General features: G+C 43.6%; 1 protein-coding gene across 1 annotated transcript in view; it reads left to right on the forward strand.

The window, feature by feature from the left end:
* Window positions 1-603: 603 nt before the first annotated feature.
* LPIN2 (lipin 2) overlaps window positions 604-23576 on the forward strand; it is a 68876-nt gene continuing 45903 nt past the window's right edge. The window contains exon 1 of the mRNA XM_080936132.1: window positions 604-734. The gene's annotated coding sequence lies outside the window, so the exon portion shown is untranslated. The remainder of the gene's footprint in view (window positions 735-23576) is intronic.

Below are 23576 nucleotides of genomic sequence, written 5' to 3' on the forward strand. Positions count from 1 at the left end.
CAAAGAAACTGCAGCGCCCAAGCCCATTCCGAAGTTTGTATAAATGCATGGCTCAGCGGCCCCGAAGCTGTGTATGTTGACGCTCTCGGTGCACACAGAGACATTAACAAGCTTCAGGAAGTCTAATTCTATTGAAAGGACCGGCTGCAGAAAAACCAGACAAAAAGCAGCACACGTCACTAACACGCACAGCTGCCGTCGTTAAAATGCACTTTTAAGTAGGAGGTGTTATCACTGAGCTCCAGGGGTAAATAAGGAAAAGATACGGGTTCTGCAGTGATCCCGTGATGGTGCACTTGCGTACGCGGGGATAACGCTTTTACACCATTATGCAGCAGACCGTTTGCACTCTTTTTGGCAGCTGGGCTCTGAAGCCCTGCGCAGCACCGCAAGGTTGCCATGAGAACCGGAGGAAACTTTTTAAAGCGCTCTCCCGAGGCCCGCGCCGGCGTCGAGCCGCCCTCTCCCCGCGGGGCCCAGGGCTCGCGGCGCGCGGCCGGCGGGGGCGGAGCTCGCGTCACGTGGCCGGGGCGGGGCGGGGCGTGCGCGCAGTCTCCTGCCAGCTCGGCCGCCGCCGCCGCCGCCGCAGCGTCCCATTCATGAGGCCCGGCGGGCTCGGCTGTGGCCCGCGGCTCCGGAGGCGGCGGCTCCGCCCCCTGCTCGCCCGCTTCTCGCCGCAGCCCGCCCGGGCCGCACGACAGTCCACCGAGTGAGAGCCGCGCGCGGTGCCGCAGGTAAGCGGGCCGGAGACAGCGCCGGGGGTTCCCGGGGGCCGCGTCCCCGCTCGCGGCCTCGCCTCGCCTCGCGTGGGCCACGTAGCCGCGGCCGCGCCGCCTGAGGACGCGCGGGCGTCTGCGGAGACCTCCCCACGTCGGCAGCGCTCCTCGGGGCCCTGCGCGGCGCGGCCGGGGACCGCAGCCCCGAGCCTGGGGGAGGGGGGCGCCGGCGCGCGGTCGCGGTCATCCCCCGGCCGGCGCTGGCGAGGTGCAGTTATTCCCTCAGGCCGTTGGCTTGCCCGCCGCCGCCTCCTGCAGGCCGTGGACCGAGTTCAGATGTGAGTAGCCTGCTGCCGGCGACCCCCTGGGGCACTGGAAGGTCCTGGTCGCTTGCTCTACGGCCCAGTTTTGAGCGCCGCGGATCCACCCTGGCATAAGAAAAATATTTTCATTCAAATTTAGGATGGCCATTTGGAGACATGATTATGCAGAACAAGACTTAGGAAGATCGCCCTCGCTACCAGAAAGTACTAGAACGCTGCATACTTGGAGAGGCTCTGAGGGATTACTGAACAGGCGGCCACACTTATTTTTAATGCATCTCTGAGACTTAAAATTAAAAATTGAAACTGAGTCTCTTGCTTGCCGCTGAAGCTCTTTTGCCCAGCAGTCCGGATGCTGGTTAAGTTGTTCCCGAACCTCTCCTCACTAATTTAAAACGTTATGATAACACAGGCTTTAAAAATCTATTTTGGATAGTTTACCAGTTTATGTGCTGATCTGACGTTGGTGGCAGGTGATGCTGGACTGGGTTAGCACGGCCACATACCAGGTGTGGGAGGAAACAGGTGTTTTAGCCCTTGTTGGGCTGCCCTGCCCTGTGCGCCCTCTCATTGCCCGTGGGTAACCACCTACGGGCTTCCTCCTCCCAGTTAAATGTGTTCTCGATTGTGTTTTATCTGACCCAAGGATCTTCATGTTCGAGGCAGTAGCAGAATAGCTGTAGAAATGCTAGAAATGAAACGGTTGCTTCTACTTTTCTCATCTGGCAACATCGAAACTCAACAGGGAGGCTCTAGACTTGAAGAGGCTCTGCAAATGGGAGCCTTTGAAAACCCTTGAACGCCAAGTGCAGTTAAGCAGATGAAGGGATAAAGGCTGGAGCTTTGTTTCTTGAACTGCTGTGTGCCTGTTCTCTTCACTTAGCATTGTGCGTTTTGGTTTACTGACTGGACTGTCCCCTGCACTGGGCACAGAAACCCTGCAGGCAAGCCTCCAGTAGCTGTTCATTACCCAGCACAGAGGCTGGCTTTTAGGAGAGCTTTGCTTGGGGCTGCCCGAATGAATGGAAGAAGCAGAAAGCACTTTGTCCTTGTAGGTCACCGGCAGCCAATGGGTCTTCCTGAAATGAAGTCATCACATTTTCTTGTATGGTATGTCGTGGATGGATAATCTTGGTGCTACCACAGGTCACAGGTGGTCAAAGGTTAGGCCAGGGAACATTACGGTGGACATTTTTGTTGTGTTTAAATATTAATGTTCTACTTAAATATAGCATGGGTCACTGCAGCTGTTCTTTCTGATTGTATGCACAATATAGTTCATAAATGGAACATGGACCTGGAATCATTCTTGCTGAGAGGTATACTGGGCTGCTTCCCTTAGGTACTCTCTCTCTGACCCCAGGGCCCGTCACTTTGTTTAGGGGTGGGGCTGTAGGATGCTTATCTCCTCTATCAGTTGGTAGGCAGTGTTGCTGGAGTTTCTTTGGAACTTTGCTTTTAGCTCTGATTCCCTTCATTGCTGTGTAAGTTGATACTTTTGTCTTAGGCGTGGAGTCCTAGGACCTATCACCTTTGTGGCCGAATAGCTCATAGCTTTGTAGTCAGGGCTTCAGTTGGCTGAATTCTGTGTAAATGATGTCTCCTTGAACATGGAGAAGACCTGGAAGGTACACCCTAGAGTGATAACACTCTGGTGATGTCTTGATAATAGTTTATATGTTTTTGAGAAAGTCTCATACAGATAGTTCAGATCTTGAACTCACTGTGTATTATGTGCCACCATAATTGGTTTAGATGGTTCTGGGACTTGAACTCAGTGCGTTGTGTATTCCAGGCAAGTACTCTACCAACTAAGCCATATCTTCAGCCCCCTGTAATAAAGTGCTTGAGTAAATTTTCTTACTCACTTTGCTAACAGTTACCCAGTTTGGGGAGCTACCTCCCCTACCATGTCATAGGTGAATGTGTGCACTTGTGTTCATATAAACAGATAAAGGAGTCAGGTCCTCCTCTCTTCCCTTATTCCATATTCTTTTGGGACAGGGTCTCTCCCTGAACCTAGAAGTCATATATTTAGTTACTCTGCTAAGCAGCAAGTCTGACTGCAGTTGCCCAGAGCTGGGTAACAGGTGTGAGAGATTAGTGGTGGTGGAATCTGAGCCCAGGTTTTCATGGTTGCACAGCAAACTTGATTAGCCACAGCAGGTATTTAATATCTAAGCACGTCACATTTCTGTCCTCCATATGAGGGAAAACCACTCAGTCACTCTCAGGGACCACATGAAGTCAGTAGAGATCCCTAACTATCAGTAGCAACCCATACGTGCTGGTGGAATGACCAGAATACTACTACCCTGTCCTTTCTAGTCAGTCTTCCTCACCTCTACCCCTGTTGTTACAGTCTGGAAGGAGATGGAAGAGGCTTATCCAGCTGTAAGCCCAACACTTTGGGATCCAGAGGCAGAAGGAGCTCACTACTTTCACGATTAGCTAGCCTGGGGTACAGAGTGAGACCTTCTCTCAAAACCAAGCAAAAACCAAAACAACCCCAAGAATGTGTTGGAAGACTTTATTACATTGTAAGATCTATGCCATGTGATGTGACTTAGAACAGCATTTCTTTTCTAATTGGATTCATTGACTGTACTTGAGTCTTTTGAAAACAGTTTTCTACATTTACTGATTTGGGAAACTGTAGGTGTGCACTTCTGGAGCCAGAGTTCTTCTACCACGTGGGTTCCAGGAATCTGAGGTCGTCAGGCTTGCTGACAAGTGCCTGCTGAGCCATCTCAGGGCCTTTAGAGTCCTTTGCCTCAATGGCTGTTAGTGACGTTACTAAGAAATAAGGAAAGAAAGTAGATCGCTAACTTGTATATCATATCAAAAATGGTCACATTGCCTACTTGTCCCACCTCTGCAAAGTCAAGGCAGTGTCTGACTGCTGGTAGTTTTGGAATTCTTTCGGATTATTAGGGTCACAATTGAGTAAGGTGGTGTGGTGGGGAAGACCGCTCTGGGAACATGAGCTTTTCAAAAGCTGTTTATAGGACAGCACTTTTTCTTATTCTTCAAGGTTAGAATTTGTAATGTGCTTTTCCTTCCGTAGAGTGACACAGACTTTGAATAGAACCTGCCGTCCAGTGTAAGTTTTATACCTTTGGTGTGTAGACAGTGGCTTTCAGAAGAGCAGACCTTGTGGGGTTGTGGAGCAGTGGCTGGCTTTCCTCAGCCAGTTTCTCAGGGATCTCGCTTCTTATTAACTTTATTAGGTGTAACAGTTAATTTTATTAGCTGTAACTGAACACTGTCACTCGACTGTCCCATTTCATATCTTCATTTGCTTCTTGTGTCCCTCCATGTATTGCTGAGTAGTGTGCATTGTCTCAACTCTGTTTTTATCAGCCAGACCTGTGAGATGTTAAGTGGTGGCTTATACATCCTAAGTTGTCTTCCATTTTTGTCTCTCCTGCTCTAAACTATGCAGTGATCCATTCTTAGTTTTCATCTTTGTTCTCTGAGCTTTTGCATTTTTCTCCCCAGCCCACACCTGACTTCCAGGTAGGTGTGCTTTTAACTCACACCCTCATCTAATATCAGCCATAGCCAAGGGTGAAGGCAGGCAGGCAGGTCTCCAACAAGAGACAACAGAGAACCATGTACCAAAAGCATCATGAGAAAATGCCAAGATGAATCAGTTATTTTGCACGATTAATATATGCTGATACATTTTGGTTCTAAAGTTATTTTTTTTTAATGAAATATTCTTAGCCACTCATTTATTCTAATATATAGAGTAAAGTTCCATCACAGGACGGGGCCTTATCTGCAGCTGTAGGTACTGACTTAATGGTGGTCCTGGTCTTCATCACCAGGGTGAGGTTGTGTATTTCAGTTTTCTCTACTAAAAACCTTATCTGTATTTTTTTCATATATAAAAAGTTTGGGGGGGGGCGGGGATGGATGGTGGGGGGGCTTGTACCCAGAGGGGGGTCTTCACTTTCTAAGGAGAATGGGGGAAGGACTTACATGAGAAGGGTACTGGGAGGAAAGGATGGGCTGATATTGGGTTGTAAAGTGAAAAATAAATTTAATAAAAAATGTTTATGTGTCTGCATGTATATATGTGTATCATATATGTGCCTGGTACCTATGGAAGCCAGAAGACAGTGTTGGATTCCCTGGAATTGGAATCATGAATGATTGTGAGAGACCATGTGGTGCTAGGAATTGAACCTAGACCCTTTTGCAAGAGCAACAAGTTCTCTTAACTGCTGAGCCAGCTCTTGGGCTCCTATCAGCTCCTATTTATCATTCATTCATTCATTCATTCATTCATTCATTCATTCATTTATCTTTTGGGGAGGATGTATCTCACTGAGTGTGTGGAGGTCAGAAAACAACTCTCCAGGACTTGGTTCTTTATGTACACATTGTTAAGGCAGGGTCTGTCTCCACTGATTTGCTGTTGTGCTGGGTATAAAAGCCTCACCCCATCCCCGTTCTCTGATCCCCAACTTCCATCTCTCTGTACCAGTGTTACTCCAGCCATCCTGCTAGCCTGCGAGGAGTTTCTGTGTTCTAGAAATTATTGTCCCAGCTGACATCTAAAGGGGGGGGGAATTACCCATGTCATTTCTGAGAGTGTAATACCTGTGAATTTGGAGTTTTATGTGAGAAATATGCATCTTATTCTCATTGATTAGTTCAGATTATTTGCTTGCATTGGAGTAGACTCATAGGTAGTCTCTAATATTCTGATGTAATACTGTGTGTGTGTGTGTGAGGGCCTTATATTAAAGTGTGGGCTTGGGTAGCTTGAACAATAGAAATTCGTTGTCTCAGGATTGACTGAAGCCAAGAGCAAGGCTCTCTGCTAGGGTTGTTTTGTTTTCTTTGTCTCCACCTTCTTTTGTGTATGTATCCATTACATATCTCTTGTTTATGAGAACCCCTTTTATATTGGATTAGGGCCTACTTGCTTTTGAAGACAGGTCTTTGCTATCCTAAAACCCAGAGATCTGCCTGCCTCTGTTTACTGAGTACTGGGGTTAGAGGTTGCTGCTCCCCGTGCTCCATGTGCTACTCTATCCAACAGCATCATTTTATTTTGATTATTTGTAAAAGTTTTTTTTTTTTTTTTTTTTTTTTTTTTTTTTTTTTAATTAAACTGAGTTAAGGTCACATTCCGAAGAACTAGAACCAGAGCTTAGATTCCTGTTTTGGAAGACACACTCCATCTCCAGTAGCATCAGTGAAGGGCAGATATGTCATTGTGTGGGTTTAGCAGACTGTCTAGTTACAGTAATATTTTAAAAGGTGCCTTTAGGCACTGTCTGCAATTTTCACAGAAGATCAGAAAGTCCCTAGGACATAATTCTCAGATTATAACTGGAGGTTTTTGTTCGGTCTTGTATAACTGCTAAATTTTCTGCTGATTCTCAGATGCTTAGTAGTTTAGCATGCTTCATTCTTGCTTTCTAAAGCAACTCAGAGGCTGGCAAGAGTGGGGCTTGGTGCAATAGTTAGTCTGGTCTTACAGGATAGTCATGTGACTATAGTCAGCCCATCCTGGTGCTTCCTAGGGTCTTTCATGGCAGCCTTCCTGGAGTTCTTTTTAGTTTTCTTATTCTGGTCTTTGCTTGTTCCTCACGCAAAGAAGCCTCTGCCCCTCCCCAGCCCTCTCATACTTTTCTCTCTCCTTCCCTCATTTCCCTTTTTCAGCTATCCTAGTATGAGATCTGGTTGGCTTCCCTTCAGTTAGCATAGAAGCACAGTGAATTCGGGCAGCGTGTCAGTCAGGGATGAAGCTTTCCACCCTCTGTCCCTGGTGCTTCAGTGGCATGGTTGCTTTGGCCCTGCTGCTCCCCTGTGAGTACACCTTTGACAGCTTGCTCTTGCAGCTCCGTCCGGGTAGGATGGAAGCTGGGGATATGTTCTGAGATCCAAAGGCGGAAAAAGTTGGAGATATTTGGAAAAAGAAATGAATGTGTATCAGGGGTTGCTATCAACAAAGCAAAGGGGTGACACGGTGCTTATCTGTGCTTAAAAAATTATGGCACTTCCAACTCTGATGGAAGATCCTCCCCTACCTGAAGTGGCCATTAGATAGATGATGACTGAGCCATGTCCGGCCACTGTTTAACCAGAACTCCAAACATCTGGATTTTTTCCTGGGATGACGCCTCAGTTGGTAGCCATTTATGGTGCTGTCTTAAAAGTTTTGACCCCACTAGTTGTCCCTTTGCACTTAAGTTTGGTTACAGAAGTACAGGCCTCCAAAAGTAAAATGTATATAGGTTTGAAGTATTGTCACTGACACCTGCTATACACACGTTTGCAATTAGCTTTGGAGTTCATAGCAGGTACAGAGATTTTGGTGGCGGAGAGAAGGACTTTGGGAGAACCCGGTAGTACTTGATGGCAAGGGCATTACTCACTGTTTACACATACATATATGTAAATAAGTACTGGGGGAATGCCTTCCTAGGCTGTGAAGAATATCAGTTCTTTCTGCACCTTCTCTGCCTGTTGAAAATGGCGTATAGATAGCCCATTACAGAGGACATGTAACACTGTTGATGTAAGTGTCACCTACATACCAGATTTACAGTTTTAGCAGTTTTATTATACCCTTTATTATATGTGTACTAGTGAAAATGTAGCAATGAAGGAGGATGATTAAGAATACAACCAAAGGTACAAAGACTGTTGTGATTTTCGTTCGTGTGTGTGTGTGTGTGTGTGTGTGTGTGTGTGTGTGTAATCTAGAGCCCTGGGAATGCCAGGCAAACAGTCTACAGAGTGACACACTTTAGCTGCTTCTCCGTTGCCCATGTTATCAGAATATATACATTTCAACTATTCTGTCATACTGGAAAACACCTCTTTCAGTAATTATTCTTTTAACGTTAGAGGTAGAGTATTTTTCACCCTTCAAGGTAGATTAAAGTTTTCCAAATAGCTTAAAAAGTTATTCACTACAATATCTGATGATGGATCGTGCATATAAGAGAAATGAACTAATTTGGGCTTCTGAGTATTGTGACTATTGAAAGAGCACTCTTAGAAGTTAGATGGCTCATGGTTTAGAGTACTCACTGCCTTTTTCAGAGCCACATGGGGTCTCAGTATCCATGACAGATGGCGTACAGTACAGTAACTCCAGCAGTAGAGGAATCCAATGCCTCTGGCCTCCACAAGTACCTGTTTAAAAAAAATAGGAAAGAGGAAGTGATAATGCTAGGTGATGCGTTGATTTATCAGGGCCTTAATGTTTGCCTTCATGTTTAATAGGTTTTGCAGAGATGTGAGTGTAATTAGAAAGTGTTGCATGAAAGTTGGAAGAAGGGAACATTGTGAGGAGGAGCCCACCTGCCTGAGCACAGGCTTCGGAGAGCTCAGGCTCTTAGCTTCACCTTTACAGCCATTTTGTATAGCTGAGGGTTCTTCTGACCCATTTCAGGCTCACCTTGCCTCTTTGTAGCTGGACTGTGAATTAGACCTGTCCTGTTGAACAATGACCGAAAGAATGTGATTCATTTGGCTGAGCTCTTTGGAATGGGAAAATGATTTGAAGCTAAAACAGACTCAAAGAACTGTTGGTGGCAGCGAGAATCTAGATGTAGTCATTTGTGTGTTTTCCTGTGTCCCTCTCTTTAGTGAGCTCCTTCATGGCAGAGAGCCTATTGGTTAAGCACTGACTGTGCCTTGGTCAGGTTTTGTCCTCTAGTAGTTTTTGGGTACCACCTCTTGAGTCCTGACCACAGTCCTACCTGATAGGTGTTGCTGCCCCATGGTTCTACAGAGGAGCCCTAATGAAGCTCAGGTCAAGCTGAAACTCAGAGTGGTTACGTGCTGCAGGTCCATAGCAAGTGAGAGCCGTGATGTACCTGCTGGCCCACCGCCAACATTTCTAAGTCAGAACAGTCATAAACAAGGTAAATACCATTCATGTAAGTTGGTGGTTCTTGTGTTTCGAGTAATGGCATACAACTAAACCCAGTACTGGGTAGACTGGAAGGAACATCATGAGTTTGAGGCCAGCCTAGGCTACCTAGTCTTCTGCAAGGCTGAAACAAGGAAAGCCTGTCTCAGATCTAACCATCAAACAGGACTAGCTCAATACACAAATGATGGTGATTACCACTGAGGGTCAGGTTTCCTGCTAGAAGACTTTCAAAAGTAACCAGAATATTTTTGTTTTTGTTACAGTTTAGAAGAGGGTGCTGCTGACATCTAGTGGTTGGAGGCCAGGGATGCTGAATGCCTTTTCATTCCCAAAGACTTATCTGACCCCAAATGAAGTATGCTAAGATTGGAAAATCCAGACTTAATACAGTATATTAAAAGCTAGAAAGCCAATCAGCATTTCTGTGGCCTGGCTGCTGACCCCACTAACCCCACCCTCACCTCACTCTCCTGTTCTCCAGCTATTTCTTTGTGCAGCTCAGGACATGCAGGACAGGGTGAGGCAATCTGACTGGTGCTAACCACCAATTCTCTTGGGCAAATTGATTCTGTGTTTAAAAACTTACCTAGAAGTCTGCAAAGAGAAAAAAGCAAGCTTTATGTTTTGGACATTCTCATGTTACAGCCCTTTCTACAGTGGGGGTTCGGGGGCAGAGTTAGAGGTGGTAGCATGGTTCCTGGCCTGTGCTAGGAAATGTTTGATTAGTGAATATTGTGTTTCCATAGCCACATCTTTGAGGGATGGGTTTGCATCTGTGAACATCCTGTGCTACCTTTGTTATGTATGTAGAGCCAGACTGAGCACATGTGATGGCTATTCTTGGTTGTCAACCTTGACTATATCTGGAATTAACTAAAACCCAAGCAGGTGGGTGTAGCAGTGAGGGATGCTTTTTCTTAATGAAGTCATCTGAAGTGGTCAGACCCACTTTTAATCCAGATCTTTTTAGGTGAGAAGACCTATCTTTAATCCCGATCTTTGGAGGTGAGAACACCCACCTTTAATCTGGGCCACACCTTCTGCTGGCAGCCTATGTAAAGGACTTGGAAGAAGCTTGTTCTTTCTACCTGCCTCTTCCCTCTTCCTCCCCTCCTTCTCTGGCATTAGAGCCTACTTCTCTGCAATTCTGGTATACACTGAAGGCCAGCCAAGACATCCAGCCTTGTGGACTGAACAGCTACCTTTGTTATAGTAGCTGGAGCACAGCTTTTAAGCCATTGCAATAAACCCCCTTTCTATACATACATGGATTTATTCTATAAATTTTGTTCCATTAGAAAACTCTTAACTGATAAAGCATATTTTAACTACTTTGAGGAATAACTGAAATTTTTTCTGCATCTTCTTGTTGTTTCACAAATAGTTAGAATCAGGGGTTGGGGTGGGGGCAGTGACTCAGTGAGAGAAATGCTTATTCTGAAAGCACAGCACCTGAGTTTGAAATTTCTAGAACCCACATACAGCTAGACACATTAGCAATTGTCTGAATCAAGTGCTTCTGTGGCAACCTGGAAGGCTGAAGCAGGAGAATTGCTCCTGTCCCCATTAGCTGGTCCATGCAGCAAGTGACATGCTGTGACAAACAAGGTGGAAGGCAAAGACCAAAGATTGTTCTCTGACCTCCAAATGCACACACACCTTTGCAAGTGCACATGTAGCACACAGGCCCCATTCATCCTTAGAGTCTGCGTTTAAGTTAAAGAGGGGCTGTAGTTGTGTGAGCATATACAGAATGCTGTTTGTCAGTGGGCACACTAGAAAGAAGGCACATTCCAGTGCTTGGTTAGGCTTTGAGAAATTCTTGATATAAACCACTGTTTGACTAATCTCTCAGGCTACACAGTAGATGCTTAGAAGCCTGATCTAAGGGTGGGAGAGATGGTTCAGTAGGTTAAGAACACTTTTGCTCTTTCAGGAGTTTGATATCCATAGTGAGGTGGGGGTGAGGGATCTAATGACTTCTTCTTGCCTTCACTGGCACCCATATCTGTGACAGGCAGGCAGACTGACACTCACACACACACACACAAACACACACACTTTTTTTTAAAAAAAAGGCCTAGTTTACAAATTTGATATCAAAAGTGGATTTGTATCCTTACAAATATAGTGTATCTTTTTGTGTGTGTGTGGGGGGGGTTGAGACAGGGTTTTGCTATGTAGCTCTGCCTGCCCTGGAACTCACTCTGTAGACCAGGCTGACCTGGAATTTGAAGAGATCTACCTGCTGCTGCTGCTGCCTCCCTGTTGCTGGCATTTTGAATGGAGGAAGAACTTGTGTTTAAATTGTACTGTAGACTCACCATAATGCTAGTTAATGTTAAGTTGTAGGGAGTACTCAAATATTAAACCTCTGCTCAGCGAGGTTTAATGCTTAGGAAGCATGTTTTTTATAGTGTCAAAATTTTTGTATTTTTAAGCTTGAAAGGGTGCATAGCAGTTACCCAGAAGTTGATTTTGTAAGCAAGGAACCTAAAGGCTAATGTATTCAATGACTGGCTCAAATGACCTAATAAGATGAAAGTTTTGTAGGAATATGTGATAACTTTGTTTGAGACTCAGGTTGGTCTTGAACAGCCTCCTGAGTGCTGGGATTACTGGGGTACGCCACTATGCCAAACCCTGAGGATGGTACTTCCAGTAAAGAACAAATATAGTGTTTTTGTTGTTTGGAGTCAGGGTCTCTTTTCGTGTGGTGGTTTGAATGACAATGGCCTCCCATAGGCTCATTTATTTGAATGCTTGGTTCATAGTTCCTGGAACTGTTTGGGTAGGATTAGGAAAGGTGGCAACCTTTTTGGAGATGTGTCACTTGGGGTGGGCTTTGGGATTTCAAAAGCTCATGCCATTCCCAGTATCTCTTTATTTACTTTGTCCTTGTGAATCAGATGTAAGCTCTCAGATTCTGCTCCAGCACCCTGCCTGCCTGCCTGCCTGCCTGCCTGCCTGCCTGCTGCCTGCCACCACCCTCCCCAAGGTGATGGTAAGAACTCACCTTCTGAAACAGCAAGCAAGCTTCTTTTCACGGCAATAGAAGTAATTAAGAGAGAATATAGTAAAAAACTAAGATATTCTTTTTGTTTTGAAACAAAGTCTCATTGTGGCCTTAATTTTTGTATCCCATCTCAGCCCAGTGCTGGGATTATAGGTATACTCCACTGTGCCTTGCCCTGGATTGACTTAATTCTGGGTCATATTAGCTAATTACTGGAGCCTCTCCCTTCAGGGTCTCACTTTTAGCTCAGGATGAGCCGTCAAGCTCTGTGGTGTTACTTGAAGTTTGATTTAACTTTCCATTGTACTTGCCGCCTTCTTACCTTCTTCAAGTGTGTAGTTTAGTGGTGGTAACTATGTTGAAAATGCTTTGCAGCCTTTGCTTCTGTTTGGGAAACATTTCCAACCCCCAGCAGAAGCACAAGCTCCCTAGTCCCTGGTCCTAATGCAGTCAGTCTGAACTGATCTTTCACTTTCCTTTCGCTTGGCTCTCTCTCCTCCTACGTTATCACCTCGAGGGCTGGGACTGCAGTCATGCTTTAGGCACTGGCTGTGTTTGCTGCATATATCAGAACCTCATTTGCTTTTATATATTTTACATTTTCCCTCCATCTGCTAATGGAACATTGTGGGTTTTCCAACCAAGTCATTCAGTATTATGAGCAGTGAACAATTTTACGTATACAGGATCTGTTTGAGTCGGTTTGCGATTTTTTATGAATATTTCTGAATATGGAATGACAGGATTTTATAGTTATTCACTGTTGAGCTTTCTGAAGATCTTCCAGACTATTTTTTACAATGGCTTCACCATTTTGCACTCTCATTAATAGTGTACAAAGATTTCCTCCCCTGCTCTGGCACTTGTCATTTAAAGTCACGTAGTTATAGTGGGCAGTGACATGATGGGTCACTGTGATTTGACTTGTATGTCGCTGATGAGATTTTTCATCTTTTTATTGGCTGTTGCTATACCTTCTTTAAAGAATTATTCAAATTCTTTACCTACACCTTAAATTTCCTTTAATTTTTAAAAAATTTTTTCTTTGTTTTTTTTTTTTTTTTTAATTTTCCTTCAATCTTTGTTCATGCATGCAGATCAGAGGACCACTTTGTGGAGTTCGTTTTAGTTTTACATGGGTTCCGGGAATCAAACTCTAGTTGTCAGGTTTGTACCAAAGCTCCCTAACTTGCTGAGCTCTCTCCCCACCATAAATAAATCGTCCTTCTGATGGCTTGCAGTTCTTTATATATTCTGGATATTAAACTCATTAAAGATGATTTATAAATATTTTCTTATATTCTTAGGTTGTCTTTTTGTAATGCCCCTTGATATAAAATAAGCTTTAAATTTTAAAAATATCAGCATATTTTATTCATGTTTATTTGTGTCATTGGAAAGATTATTGGTAGGAAAGGCCAGAAGAGGGCATCAGATCTTCCCAGAACTGAAGCTATTGCATTTGTGAGCTGCCATGGGGGTGTTAGAAACCAAATCTGGCTCTCTGGAAGAGTAGCCAATCCTCTTAACCACTGAACCATTATTCCGGCTCCTCTGACATCTTGTTGAAGTCTGTGAGAGAAAGGAGTAAGCAAATGTATTGTTCATAAATCCTAAGGATCAGAGATGAAGGCATACAAAGACTCACTCCAGGAAGTGATTCATTAAGTACTAGATAAACAGTGTTAGGAGGGAGCTGGAGAGATGGCACAGTGATTAAGGGCATGTGCTGCTCCAGAAGGACAGGTTCAATTCCCAGCACACACATAGCTACTTACAACTGTCTCTAACTCTTAAGTCCTCATCTGCCTTCCATCGGCACCAAGCACACATACCACACATACATACACACAAGCAAAACACTTATATACAGAAATAAAAGTAATATCTTAAGAGTTTTCATTGCTGTGACGAAACACCATGACCAAGGTAACCCTTATAAAAGACAACATTTAATTGGGGCTGACTTACAGGTTCAGAGGTTCAGTCAGTCCATTATCATCATGGTGGGAAGAATAACAAAGTCCAGGCAGACATGGTGCTAAAGAAGGAGCTGAGCGTTCTACCTCTTTGTTCCAAAGGCAAACAGGAGACTGACTGACTTCCAGGCAGCTAGGAAGAAAGTCTCAAAGCCTGCTTCCACAGTGACACACTTCCTCTAACAAGGCCACTCCTTTAATAGTGTCACTCTCTGGACCATGCATATTCAAACCTCCACAACCAATTCTTGAAAATTCTTAAAACCGATGCCATGCAGCTAAAATTTCTTACATTCGAAGACACTGCCAAAGTTAGCACTACAACTTGAGGTCATTTAAGACTCAAGACTGCTATCCGGCTGTGTACTCTGCCGGTTTGTTTAGCCTGCCTTTAAGAAGACACTGTGGAAACCATCCTTGCCTTAGATTTTCCATGTAAACAACCTAAGCTAACTCACAACTGTGATCCTATCCTTCCATGCCGCTGACCAGGAGTGTGTTTTAATAATCACTTGCTGAAACCAGCAAACAAGGTTGCAAATGATCTTATAAAATGAAGAGGCATAAATATTGTATGCAACATACAATATTATTTGATAGTAGTGGTTCACTTGCTGTCTGAGTCAGTTGGGTCTGTGGGAGTCAGCAACTTAATCCCTTGTAATACTTAGTATTTCTCTAAAGTGTTCCTCATTCTTTTCCCAAGTTATGCTTTCTGTGCTGATCAGTAAATGCAAAGCAGAAGCCCTTTGTTAGGGAGGACAGAAGGCACAGGAGAGCAGGATGGAGGGTTGTCTGGTGTACCTGGGGACTTGAGTTATTGTTAATGCATTTAAATGCCAGGATTGTGTAGTGATACATACACACATATGTATTACATATGTACACACAGTATTATCTGCTCTATTATCATAAACACTTAACTCTGTATAGTTTTTCACATTAAGAAGTATTAACATTTTTCTGAAAAACAGACTTGGGTTGTTAAAGTCTGATAATTTTTATATAAATTTATATTCCATTTCTAGAGACTCTTTATTAAGTCTATTTTGAACAAAAAGAATATAGTGTCACACTTGTTCTGTTTCAGTACAACACTTAGAAGACATACTTCTTTTTAGTCGGTACTTGTAGATGCCTTTTTGCTTTTGTGAATTGTGTTTGCTGACAGTGATGTGGTCATATATAGATACTACCTGCCTTTCACCTTTAAGACTTGCAAAGCTGAGTGCATTATTATTACGTCAGTAAAGTGTGCAGCTATTCCTACCATCTGGATTTAATTTGTCTCCATATGTATAGTTATTGTCTGTCATATATAAAATTAAGTATTAAAGCCAAACAGTAGCACCTCAGACAGGAGAGCTGACAGCTAGCCTGAACTGTGCTGTGAGACCTTGTATCAAGAAAAAAAAATGAGTATTAATGCTACAGTTTCTCTCTTACATATCTCAGACAGGGATTTTTTTTTTTTTTTTTTTTTTTTTTTTTGTTTGGATTTTGGGTTTTACAACGTTGGGAATAAATACAGTCTCCTGCATCCCAGGCAAGTACTGTGCTCCTAAACATCCTCAGTGCTCTCAGACAAACTCAGTTGAAACAGATTCAACTCCTGGGGGGGGCAGTTTTAGAGTTCGGATATTTTCTTCTAATTTAAATTGCACTGGTTACATACAGTCGTTACATGGAGGCAGACGTAAGGAGGGTGTTGGAATTTTCAGACAGGCTGGACTTGGTAGTGCACAACAGTGCTGCCAGCACTCGGGAGGTGGAGGCCAGCTAGGCTGCTTGAAACCCTTTCTCAGCAAACTAAACAGAAGCAGTACAATTATTCAAGTACGTATCTTTTCTGCTAGTTACTCCCTGAGGCTTCGTGCAGGAATATGAAACGGGAGACAACAGGAAATTAGCAGAGAGCTGAGTGCAGAGACAAACTAGGGTTTCAGATAGCAGATCAGTAACTGTTTGTTTCCTGGCAGCACTGCTGACTCTTGGTTTTCAGTCTCCTAATACACTGAAGAGAAAACTTGATTAAATGTGGGCACTGTGGTTAAAAGCAGCAGCTCAGAATCCGTCTGGCTCTTTCCTTGGGCCTCTGTGTCACCAACTGTAGCTCCGTGTCCTCACTGATGACACTATGTGGTCTTAGTACTTGTATGTCCTTCACAGTTACTTTTGAGTTATTACCTTGTTTGGTGTTTAAATAAACGCTGTATCTGAAAGAACCATTACACTGTCTAAGCTGTCAGCACTATAGCAGCAGTCCATTTCCATAAATGGAGAAAAGACAGCAGGGAGGAGGGTTCCTGCTGCCTACTAATTTTCCTTAAATTAAAAAAGATGTTTGGAAATAATGAAAGAAGTCATAGAAACAAAATAATCGGTTACCAGTTTTTCAGGATCCAGGGGATCTCGAGGTGGAGTTGTCATTGAGGGTTGAGGACCAGTCCGAGAAGGGTTAGTACTATGAGGAGTCCAGAGGTGTGAGGTGGACTGACTCTTCCACTTTTCTGGGGGGGGTGGGGGGGCAAGTTTTCAGCCATTTCAGTTTTGATCTTTGGGAGTAAACCTAACACTGTTCTCTTGCTGTGGTTTCAGCACCATTGTCTCTAGAAATGATTTACTTCAGGAAAGAGTAGAACCACCACAGTTAAAATTCCCATTCTAAAATTTGATGAGACTAATACCTCAACGTCTTTTTCTTTAGCCCGATCTTACCTTGTGATCCAGCCTGGCCTATAACTCAAGATTCAGCCTCCCAAGTGCTGGGATCCAAGGATGTACCATCCCCCTGCTTCTGCAGTTCTTGTTACTTGTGAACTAGGCTGACATGGCCTACTTAGCATGTCATTCCTGTGCATCAGTGCACAGACTGAGCTGAGGTGGGTTAAAAGGGTGTTGACTTAGGTAAGTTGTGCATCTCAGAAAGAGCTGAGGATACTCCACACACCTTCTGCTTATGCTGGGCGGAAGCCTTCACTCTTGGCTTTACTTTGTGATAGTATTGGCCAGAAATTACAGCCAGAGACCATACATAATTCTGGTCCTTGATTGGACTGTCCGGTTCTCTCCTCTTACTAAGCAGGTATGCTTGACTGCTGTAGCCAGGAAACTCCTCAAAATACAGGCCAAACATGACATTGGTTAAGAAGGGTTAGACTTTAGAGGTATGCTTGGTCCAAAGTTTGTAACCTGAGGTGTGGATATCTAGTTTTATAAGAATATTCCAAGCCACAGGAGAGACATAATTCATTAATCCTTGAATTTAATAGATGAAAATATTGAGAAATCACCTTTTTAATTAACCAACAGATGTCAAAGCAAGATGCAGAATGTTCTTTGTTTTGTTTTTGCCAGAACAGGGATTAAACCAGTACCTCATCATGCCCACAGACAAGCTATCTTCTCAGCCTGAAATGTGTCACTTAATACATATAAATGAGGAGCCTTGAAAGAAGTTTATACCTTAGTAATCCTCCAGGCATATAGTTTCTTGGGCAGGAATCTAATTCTTTCTCATATAAAGTTTACACTAGAAACTAGAGAGAGAACTGTAGAAGGGCAGAAAGGCAAGACCTTTTGCTGGCTTTTGCTTTGTGTTCTTAGAAGGGCCTGTTTGCGTCTCATTATTCAGTCATAGTTGATACTGTTGTGTTAGTTCAAGGAGTCTGTGAGAGTATTATGAAACACTTGAACTTGAAGTGGAATCGTCTAGTTTTTTTGGAAAGTTAGTTATGTCAAATGATGTAACCCAGGAGAAAGGATGTTTTGTTATAGCAAACACATGAAAGGACCTGTGATGAAGGGATATAAATTTGACCTCACAGACAGTGGGAGATGAGCACTGAACATTGGTTTGGTTTCCTGCAGCTTTTTATTCTTTGCTAACAATATGCATGTATTGGTTTGCCTTACATAGCATTATTGAGCTCAATTTGTGGTAACACAGCCATTGAGAGAAACTTGCCCAAAAACTGCTCACCTAGGGCAGGTTGGCGAGCCTTGCAGTTTCTTCAGGGTTGAACTAGGTTCGTGCCTGGTGTCTGCCTGCAGAAAGGACTGGACAGCAGCTGCTGGTTCATGCCTGATAATCTGCTTTCCTAGAGGACTGGTCTGCAGCTGCTGAGTCATATTTGGTGTTTGCTAGGGAACTGAACTGATGCCGGAGAAGATCGAGCACGCCCCAGAGAACCATTGCAGCAGGTCCACTTCCCCCAGATCCTAGTAACTTTTCTCTTCCACTACCTTTGCTGTGTGATGAGCTAGAGGAGAGGTTGAACCCTTACTAAAAGTAGGTTGCAAAAAATTATGCCTACAGGAACTTGAGCAAGCTGTGCAGCTATTACCTGCTAAACACTTAGGTGACAAGGGTTGGCTAACCTGAGAGTGGTAGTAAGAGCAATTTCCCCTTGTTCTTAAACATTCCGGTCCCTTTCGCTTGTTTAACTTTAAATAGTGAATTATAGTTAACTACAGATATAGGGAGAAACTGTCTACTTCAGTATAGCACTTGGGAGAGCTGGCCATGCCCCTTACCAGCTGCAGCACTCTGGAGAGCTGGCCCCAACTCTCGCCTGCTATGAGGTGGTATGGGTGCAGGAGAGATGCTTTCTTCCTCTCATCCCTCACCCCCTATGGCGGCAGGAGAGCAGGCCCTGCATCACCCCTGTGCAGCACAGTAAAGCTGACCCTGGTGGTGACATTGCCGGTGAGCAGGGTCCAAGGACATGAGAATGGGTGAGCGGCCCCAGCTACAGCAAGTGGAGCGTGCAGGGGCAGTGCTGGAGCGCTAGCACTAAGAGCTGGTGTGCTGACCAGCTCAGATACTACCCAGGCCCAGATCCAGGGCTTTGAGTTGGCCCACCTCAACATCTAGCCCATCTATGACCTGCTGGAGCAGCTCAAGGGGCCAGTCTTATAGATCCAAAGCTGCTGCAGGATCTCCATGAAACAGCACAACATATATCCAAGAGGAGTCTGGGTGAGGATTCAGTATTGATAGTGTAGCAGAAGCCAGAGGTCCCAAGCCTGACCATGATTCATTACAGTGAACATTTGCAAGTAAAGATGTTTGAGCAAAACACTGTGACACACTGCAGCTTTAGGGTAAGATGGATTATTTTGTTTGTTTGCTTGCTTTTTTTTGTTTGTTTGTTTGTTTTGTGGGCAGGTTACAAGGGCAGAGGGCAGATACAAAGAGACAGGGAGATGAGTGGAATTGGGGTGCATGGTGTGAAATAAACAAAACATTCAAAGAAAGTTTTAAAGACAAAAGGGAAAAGGAAAGTGGGGAGAAGCCCACCACACCTAGTTGTCCCAAATACCTGATGATGAAAAAATAGCACTGGTGGGGTATGATTCTCTGGACATCATTTTAACTTTGTTTCTTGAAGCTAGATGCAAAGTTAAATGTTAGGAACTTTCTGCCCCTCCTCCCTTCCTTCTATCACCAGTCTTACCCTGTAGACACAGACTGTTCTTGAACTTGCTGTGTAGCTCAGGGTCTCCTCACTCCTGGATCGGACTCCACCACATTCTGACCCCCACTTTTCAAAGTCACAGAAGAGCCAGCATAGTGCCATTTCCCTATAGTCTAAAGACTTAGGAGGCTGAGATGGTAGTATTGCTTGAGGCCAGCTTGGGCAAAATAGGGAGATATGTTCTCAGGGGTCCGAGGGGGGCAGATAATTTTTTTTTATTAAAAATGCTATGCAAAAGTAAAAAAAGAGTTTCTTCAGGACTCAACCATTTGTATAAAAAAAAACAAAACAAACAAACAAAAAAAAAAAACCCCATTTAGCCCAGACTGGCTTTGCTAACTCCCCACATACTTGAGGAGGATGTTGGACTTCCTGACCCCCTTTCCCTCTCCTTTGAGTATTAAGACTCCAGGTGTGTACCATCGAACCTGCTTTATTTGACTGCTTGCTAGGGACGGAACCCAGGAATTCCGAAAGGCTGGGTACATACATGTTCCTTCTAAACTAATGCTCTTAACAGAGCCCTCAGAATTTACTTTTATTTTTAACACTGACAGAAGAGGTTGATACTTTTTTTTTTTAATTATGGGGCAGATTGAAAATCATTGCCTGTGATTTTACCGTGTGTTGGGCAGGAGGGAAAGTGCCACAGATCTGGACTTGGGAGGAATCTGTAGGTGGCAACCTAGGTGTTCAGATGAACTCATCTCTGATGGGTCCATGGTACATGTTCCTTTGCAGGCAGGACATTTTGTGAGTTATTCATCAAAACAGTGACATAATGCTGAGGTGAGCAGGAAACCCAGTGGCTAGTGTGTTATGTAAGAGGCCTTTGGAGTGAATCTTGCCCAGACTTTGTTACACCACTGTCACGGCCCTGCTTAGTTTCCACATTTCACCTGTCCGGCCTTCACATCTGAGTTTGTCAGCTGCTTCCACACCCCTAGCACGTTCTCTTTGGGTCTCAGCTTGGCAAATGAAACACACACACTAACCACAGAAAGAACTGGAGAAGCTGGAGGAGTCCTGTTCTGTACCCGTGCCTTCTTCAGCGAGTGACCTCTAGTTAGTAGCCTGACCTCTTTCTGGACCTTAGCTTCCTCACATTTAAGATAGACGATTTTCTCTTTTGTCTCCATCTAACTTCCTGCTTAGTTCTGCCTTTTCTGATCTCTCTCTGTTTTCTTAACCACATTTTGTTTCCTCTGCCTCTGACTTTGCATCTTAGGTCATTTCTCCTTCATCCCGTGTTTGTTTTTCTCCCATTCTTCTCTGCTGACCTCTCATGTCTCTTTCAGCTCAGAGTGAAGTTTTATTTCTCCTGTGTACCCTTCAGTTCCCCTGTGAAGAGGGTTGTTTATGTGACATGTAATTAAGTGGCATGGGAATGTGGATGCTTTGTTAATCTCCTCTGACAGCAGCTGGGAAAAATGACTTGAATATAATGGGTTTTTCTATTTTTAATGTTGGGGAGATTGATTTTGTAATTGTTCCCCTTATTTTTTACATGTTCTTTTGTGGGTAGAGTGCCACAGCATGCATGTGAAGGTCAGAGGACAATTTATGGGAGTCATTTCTTCCACCATAAGAGTTTTGGGGACAAAACTCAAGTCGTCAGGCTTGGAAAATGCTTTACCCACGGAGACACCTCCACTATGCAACAGTTTTATTACGTGAGTTCTCATGGAGTGTTGTTGTGGTTAGCACTACCATCCCCTCTTGGCTAAAATGTTTGCCCTTGTGAAGTTTGACGATAAAGGAAACCCCTCAGAGGGCTGCTGCCTGTATAGAACTATTAAACTCCTGTTACCTTCAGTTCCTCACTAGGAAAACATTTCACCTTTCGAGATTATATCATGGTGTTACAACAGTGGCATACAGCGGACATTGAGTGTCCGCTGTATGTGTAATTTTGAGTTTCCTATCTGTCATATTAGTAAAAGAAGCGGCATAGAGGCTCGCTGTAGCTCTGCGGGTGAGAGTGAGAAGAGCCTGCTGTGCTGTCAGACAAGCTCTAGGTTCAGTGAGAGACTCTGAAAGAAATAAAGAACAGGGTAATGCAGCAGGCCTGACTTAGTCTGTCCTCTGAACATGTGCACATCATCTAAGTGTGTGCACCTGTACCATACTTTAACCCACAAGGTGCAGGAAAAAAATCAACTAATATAGTTAATTTAGAATATAGACTATCATTTCAACACACATATACATCATAATTTTCTTATTTTTCATACCAAGTCTTTCAAATCAAGTGGCTGTCTTCTCTCATCTTGTTATAGCATTCAGTACTAACCTGCTTGAAAATTCAGTCCGCATATGTGGTTGGAGGCTATCTGTAATAAACTGTAGAGTCTGAGAAAATGACTTCAATAAAAATTTTAACTTAAAAATCAAGTATATATGTGTGTTTTACCCATGTGTATTGTGTATTTTAGGGTTCTAGAAAGCTTGAGGTTACTGTGTGGTGGTTACTGTGTGGTGGCATTCTGAGAGCTGGCAAGTAAACCATGGGAGTTAAGTGTTGCTTTGTCATACTCATAAAGTCTAGTTTTGTCATTTATAGAGTGCTGAGCCAGGGTATCTCCCAGATTTGTGAGAAGTGCTAGGTTATGCCAGTATAATGAAGCAAAACTAATAGTAGCTGGACTATAGGAACACAGTGATCCCATCTAAACATCATTACCCTCACATGACTACAGGAGTTCTCCCCTCTGCCCCCTGTGTATAGCTGTTTTTATTTCTACATATGAAGATGCAATTGGCTTAAGGAATCATTAACTCAATCCCTGTTCTGTGAGATGGAAACTGTAGTTGACCCTCTTGTGATTGGGCAGGACTTGGTACCTATCAGTGTAAACACATGGTGTAGCCTGCCCCATGCCCCTGCTTATCATCTGGGGAGAGATGGGGCCCAGGCATTTTGAGCAAATCTCATTGGTAAAGTGGTGTGTGCATTGCTTTTTTTTTTTTTTTTTTTTTTTTTTAAAGACCTGTTTGCTTTCAGTTTTAACTATGTCCCTTTCTGCGGCAGTTAGCACTTGGTTGTCCGCAGAATAACTGTTTGTTGGTGCCTTCACCTCTGTTGAAGTTTCTTCAACATGCTTGATAAGTTTTTTCCATTTTAAGATGTTTTACCTTGAAGATAACAGTGAAGATGAGAGGAAGGTTCAGGAAAACTCATTGAGTAAAAGTGCAGGTGTTTTTCATGGCAAGGCCCCTCCTGGTATTCTGGTGAGTTCCATTCACCCATGTCTCTCTCTTTGCTTGAGGCTCAGTGTGGGCAGCACTGGGAAGGGACAGCACCTGCTAAATGAAAGTGGCGAGTGAGTACCCCTTGTTTGGAACATGCATTGTGGTTAGTCTCCAGGTAGAACAATAATATTGCCCACTCTCCCTGCTTGCCTTTATGCTATCCTTAGTCTTTTCGGTATTATTTAATAATTTTATGCCTAGAAAAAATGTTTTGCTCCGAACTAAGAACTTGTCTACAACTAGATTTCCAAGTTAATGTGCTGAGTTCTGTTCTTGCAGCTCAGTGTGGTAGCTGAGGGGGTAGAAGTCACTTAAGTTTTATGGTTTTTTATTGTCCTAGCCAAATCTCCTGTAAGGCTAAGCAGATATTTTGAAACTGACATTTTGTTTGGATATGTAATACAAAAGAGTGACTGTAGGCTGTCCTTTTTATGACTATAAACAAGCAAAAAAATGCCTAAAATATGTGTGGTGGGGGAGTTTGAATTTTTAAAGATAGTTTTCTCTTGCTATAAGGTACAAAGTGAGTTCTAGACACCTGTTAAAGTCAGGTGATATGAAGATAGTACCATTTAACTCTGCTGATGGAACTTCAGTTTTTGTTTTGCACAAGGGTCTTGGTGTGTTGCTAATGCTGACTGTTTCTATAGGTTGGCCTTGAACTTATGCCCTGCTTCAGCACTCCCGAGTGTTGGGATAACAGTCCTGTGCCACGAGGGCTGGCTTACGAGGGCTGGCTTAAATGCTCATTTTAAAGGAAGGCAGAGGCCACATAACTACATTCAGATAATCTGGACTCCAAATGAAAGTACTGATGCTGTATCTTCTCATTAAATTACCTTGGTTGGTTTTTTTTTTTTTTTTTAAGCAAATAAGGTTGAATATTTTTATGAAGCCAGTG

The sequence above is a fragment of the Micromys minutus genome (assembly GCF_963924665.1).
Source record: "Micromys minutus genome assembly, chromosome: 23".
Lineage (NCBI taxonomy): Eukaryota > Metazoa > Chordata > Mammalia > Rodentia > Muridae > Micromys > Micromys minutus.